The sequence below is a fragment of the Drosophila willistoni genome (genome assembly GCF_018902025.1).
Source record: "Drosophila willistoni isolate 14030-0811.24 chromosome 2L unlocalized genomic scaffold, UCI_dwil_1.1 Seg168, whole genome shotgun sequence".
In the NCBI taxonomy this organism is placed as follows: domain Eukaryota; kingdom Metazoa; phylum Arthropoda; class Insecta; order Diptera; family Drosophilidae; genus Drosophila; species Drosophila willistoni.
The window spans coordinates 8,324,709-8,330,708 of record NW_025814047.1 but is presented as its reverse complement, the minus strand read 5'-3'; positions in this window follow the sequence as shown (position 1 = coordinate 8,330,708).

Sequence of the window (6,000 nt, the reverse complement as noted above, 5' to 3'; positions counted from 1 at the left end):
TATCTCAATTTTCAAAACTTTCAACCGAAAATTGCATTTGCATTCGTGACTCATTTCTTGCTGGATGCAGACACCAAAAGCTGGACAGAGAGAGAGACAGGGGGACCCTCGTTTGACCCTCGACTTGTGCTTACAAGAGACTTGGGTTTTTGTTGTCTCGTTTTTTTTTGTTTTTGGTCTTTTTAGGGCGGGGTCACCAGAGGTTTCTACTTGAAGTTAGAGTCCATTTTCGATTGTGTGCAACAGCATTTATTTTGCATAGTATTGTTAGTTCAATAAGGTTGGTTACTTGACTTGGAATGGTGTCTGGGTTGGGCTAGCATTGGGGGTTAGTTGAACGAACTGAACTGGGTTCTGGTTTCTGTTTCTGGGTGCAGTTTTTTCCTCTCATATGTATACTCGATTGAAACCCGGCATTTCCTCCTGCCTTTTGTTATCATTGAAAGATAAAATAAATGCAGTAGATAAGATATGATTTTTCCCCTCTTGGCAATCTCTATTTATAGCCGTGTTATCTAGAGAAAAGTAAACCAAAAAAAAAAAGAAGTAAATTTAAAAAACTCTTCATTATACCGATGAATATCGGCTAGAAGTACAGTCGTTGGGCAAATTAAGAGACAAAAGAAACATCGAATCGTGTGAAAATGTGCCAAAAATACGCTATAGCGATCTCCCTCTCTCTCTGTATATATATTTATTTCTCGCTGTCTCTCCACTTTTCTCACGTCACTAATTCACAGTATTTTATTTGAATTCTTTTGCATATTCAAGTTAATTAGTTAATTTCTTAATTATGCTTTCGTACGAAACAAAAACAAATGGTAACAAACTTCTGTTTCTTTGTCTGCTTCCTTCTGTTCTTTTGCTCAATGCTTTAGCAATTTTTGTTTTGCTGGAAAATGAATCAGCGAAAATGCTTTAAGCCAGAAATGGAGAAAATTGCATGACAAATGGATCGAATTACTCGGCAAATGGCGTTAAGAGTTAACTGTATTCAAAGTGGCACAACTTGGCCCAAAAAAAAGAAAAAGTCAACCAAGAAGAAAGAAAAATAGGATACAGAATTAAAGCATTTTTATTTTGTATTTTCCTAGAAAACCTAACACATTCCAGTTTAGTTTGAACCAAAATACTTAAAGATAGTTTTGAAAAAGGATATTTGCGAATTTAAACTACATAGTTGGCAGCGCCACAGAAAGAGTATCCATAGTCATCAAGAATTGTCTTCAGTTTTGGTTGTTTTAATATAGTCTTGCTCAGCACGACGAGACGAGTTGATATAGCCATGTCCTTCAGTCCGGTTGGATCAGAGCCAACTCCATCTTGACCGTTAGAGCTACAGAGCATGTGGGCTTCTATATACCGCACGGGTTGTATATCTCGCATTAAGCCGGATCAAATTACTATATTATATAGCTCCCATGCAAACGGCTAAGTTACAAATAGTGACTCTTCTCAATAACTTCGTTATTTTTATACCCTTGCAGAGGGTATTATAAAATTGGTCAGATGTTTGTAACGCACAGAAGGAGACGTTTCCGACCCCATAAAGTATATATATTCTTGATCAGCATGAGAAGCTGAGTTGATATAGCCATGTCCGTCTGTCCGTCCGTCTGTGCGTATGCGTTTTACTCAGCCGTCTTAAGAGCTATCGGTCTGAAATTTTGTTTCGGGATTTTTTATTACCCGGGAAAAATAAAGTATGAAATTCATAAGGATCGGACCACTATATCATATAGCTCTAGAAGAACTAGAAGAAACATTTTCATAAAAATCGGAGTATGCTATGAAATTTACATATGTGATAATATTGGATATAAAACCCCAGATCCCAAAATTTGAATGTGATCGGATAAATATAACACACACAGACGCAACGCTACATGGAAGGGGAAGAAGAAGAACAAATTGTAAAATAGAGAGTAAAATTGTTTTGTTTGTATATTGATGAATTGAGTTGCAGAAAACAAACATGTAAAATTAATATTACCTAGGACTGCAAGGGTATATAAACTTCGGCATAGCCGATGTTAGCTTCTTTGATATTTTAAACTATTGTCATAAAATTCAATATACAATATGCATATAATGTTAGTAAATTAAAACAGAAATCACAACCATTTTTGATGGATATTAAATACCTTGATGTAGAATATTAAAATAAAACCAAAAATTACCTTTTATGAGATCTAAAATGTTTTTGTCGTGAAAAATACTGAGCGTTTCTATTATTTTTTCCAACCGAAACACGTGGCAGTTCTACTAAAAAGCGTATAAAAGAAAAAGTTTCGCGAAAATAGGTGTCGAAATGAATAAAAATAATAGAACTACTATCCCACATTCTTGAACACTGATTTTCAGGTCAAACAATTTGTCCAACGTTAAAAAAAAGATTTTAAAATTAAAGTAGGTTGCCGTTTTTATTATTTCTTCCAACACTGTATGAACCTCCAACTGACTGTGCCAAATTTTACCAAGATCTTTCGTCTAGATTATATAGCTCCCATAAAAACAATCGGTCGAAAACACTGACATTTATCAATGTATAGCAATGGGAGAGGGACTTTTGGCTTTGGCCGGCTCGCGGTGATGATTCCCTTTAGGATCTCCTTGCCCTAGGGCAAGTTGTGGCTAGCACAACTTAGGACGTTTTTGTTTTTCGAAATTCACTGGTAGAGCAGTCGGATACAAGGACTGTGGACAATGATCCTCCTGTTAGACCTTTTCTATCGTTTGCGATCGAAATTTTTAAAATGGAAAAAGGAAACGGAAATTTTGACGGTGTTCGAAGGGGTCCAATATTAATTGGGAATATGTACAAATTAAAAACAGAGACTTTTATTTAAAAAAAAACTTGAAAGGTCCGACAAAATCAAAAGAATCGTTAACAAATTTCGTAATCATATTTTCGTCGTACTTCTTTTCGGATTGGATCTCGGGTAAATAAATTACAATCTTTGGCGCAGTTTTTCCTGAGTTTTTTTATTACTTTTCTATGTTTTGGTTCGATTTTGATTAAATTTCTCATGTAAATACATAGTTGCAAAAAAAATTCAAATATTAGCGAAGAAAATGGAAATACAGGTGCAAAAAGGAACGTGCCAAAAATTTTGAACAAATATAATTTGCTTGCATATTTCGCTATTCTATATACCAAATTTTATAGTTTTACCATTTATAGGCTCAGAGATCTAGGTGTTGATACAGACAGACATGAATAGATGGACTCACCTTCTCAAGTGGTCGGGGAATATATGTATCTACATATATACTTTATCAGGTTGGAACTTCTACTTCCATCTGATTTTGTAATATCCTCTGAAATGCTTTAAAAAAGTTGTAACATTCGGATTTAAAAATATATACATGTATATACATACATATATACATATGTATGTAACAAGATCATTAAATTCTAAATTGACTGATTCTATGTAAGCTATGCTGTTTACAATTGTCATATTGAAATCCAGTACTTTAATAGATCAAATTGACGGAAATATAATGTACATTAGTTGGTAGTGTTTGTAAAATATGTCACATTTGTAAATCACGAGATTAAAAGTAGTTAGTCGTTAATTATAAATTAACTGACATGGAAACATATGCAGTCAATAGAACAGAGAAATATGTTTATATACAATTTGAGCGTACATCAGAATGTACATACATATGTATGTATGTAGGTACGTATCGAGATGGATGAGAAGAGAGGGACACGGGAGGAAGGGCAAAGCGGATGACACCTGTTCGTGGTTGATTCACCTTACCTTACCCCAATGTTGTTTATCATGATAATGACAGACTTTGCTCAGTCACTACTAACCCGACGTTGACTTCAAATTAAACAAAATACTCGCGGCCAGGCAACCTAGCAACCAACTAACAACAACAACAACAGCAACAGAAACAACAAAATTTGTAAGCTAAAATTTTGCCTCCCTCCATCAACCTTCGTACCCTCCGGAACCACCCTTGCCTTGATGAAAATGCACTCGAGTGTGTAAAGCGATGAAGTCGCGTGAGAGGATTGAGGATGGGTCGCGATTCAGACCCGGCTTCGCATGGCCGCCTTTGTCCTCACTCTGGGAAAGTGCTAAAGGAAGTCGCATAATTGACCTTTCTCGTACTCTGGAAATATTCTAGTTATTCCTCATGCCGGTTAATTTTTAACTATTGACACGCCCACACAACAAACCCAAACTGAATTGTACTCCACGGTACTTACAGTTCAATGCTGGAATTATGCTAATGTCCGACACTTGATTTGCATAACAAAACAAAAACTAGATACAATGACCAAAAAAGTACTTACCCATTTATGTATCTATGTATTAGCTAACATTTGTTTAGTTATTGGCCAAGATCAGGCAAGCGAAACTAATTACAACCATATGTGGCCACCTGTTTTTCTCGATTCATTCTTTAATCTAAACAATCGAACATATTTGTGCACTTAAAACTTGTGAGATGTTCTGCAAAAGACGGCAAATCTGAAGAAATAATAAAGTACAATATTGTTTACACAAGACCTTAGGAAGATTTTCAAATTGTTTAGATGAATTTCTTGTGAAAATAAAACTTAAACGTATCGTCTATAACAAAAAATAACTTGGGGATTTATTCGGAAGGGAACTTTTAACGGATATGCCATAAAAACTAGAGGAGTACATGTGTCAAGATTTTGAATAATCGCCGGAAGTAGAAGAGATTTAAAGGCAAAAGGCTATAGGGGTTAGTCTAGGAGGTTATAGTAAGATCCTACAAACGATCAATTTGAGATTAACTTTGCATGTTTCCAGAGACTACAGATACGACTGTGTTTCTTATTGTTTGACGACAGGATCAGCACATCTTGGTGGTTAGAAATGTTGTCCTCCAAAATAGTTTTGGTGATACTTTTTTTTGTTTTGTTTTCTTCTCATTCGTTTACTCGGGTTTTTGTTTAAAATTTACGCTTCATTTGCTGTTATACCCTCTAACCATGCGGTAGAAGAGTATACCATTTCCCCCATTTTACACATTTTCAAAATCAAATTGAATAACCCAATGCAAATCATTGATCAGATTTGCTTAAATTGTGGTTTGTCTTTTTAATTTGAAAATATTTAATATATCTTCAAGTTTCCTCCAAGCAAGAGGTATTAAAAAATCGTCAACTCAATTTGCCCATTAGATTTTTCGGGTATTAAATGATTTCCCATGGGTACATTTTAAGGCATCAAATTCGAATTTCCGGTTCAATAGAAAAGAAACAAAGACAACAGCAATTTGTGGTCACAATAGTCATTCTAATTTGTTTAAATACCTTTTGAGTTAATTGAATTTAGTGTGCCGTCATTCCTCTCCTTTCCAACCCATTCCACTTCCATTCTGCCAAATTGTGCGTGCGCATGCGTCACGGACGCCATGCCATGGAAATGGGGAAAATGGAATGAAAACGGAAATGCAATGTCAGCCCAAACTTTGGCTTTGCCCAGGTGACTCTTTGAAACTTACCGCCGATGGACTGTGACTTAAACTTCAACCGAGCTTCGGCACGTTCAACTTTAAAAATCGGGAGATATGCAAATACTTATCGGCAAACATGAAAAGATATATGGCTACTGCACATTGGCTCAATATGTGACTGTATTTTTCATAGGCAATTGCACTTAATAGTAAATTGTATGCAACGTAGAAGGCTTGACCTCGTTCTTAGCTTCATTGCTGCGTAAAATGCAAACTGCAAACAAAGACGCATAGTGCTGGGCGAAATTGTCATAAGCTAATCAAACTGTCGTTGTTGTTGGCCATATATCCCAGTGTTCCGATTCCACATCAGGTCACGTTGATCTTCTTAAAATTAATCCAAGACACTACACTTCTAACTTGAGTGTCGATTCCTATAGATTGAGTTCTTAAGTGATTCGAGAATAGTTTGGCGAAAACTTGTACTTTTCCATGTTAGTTTTGCCTTCTGTTCTCACTCGCACTCGGACTCATTGTTTAAATTGC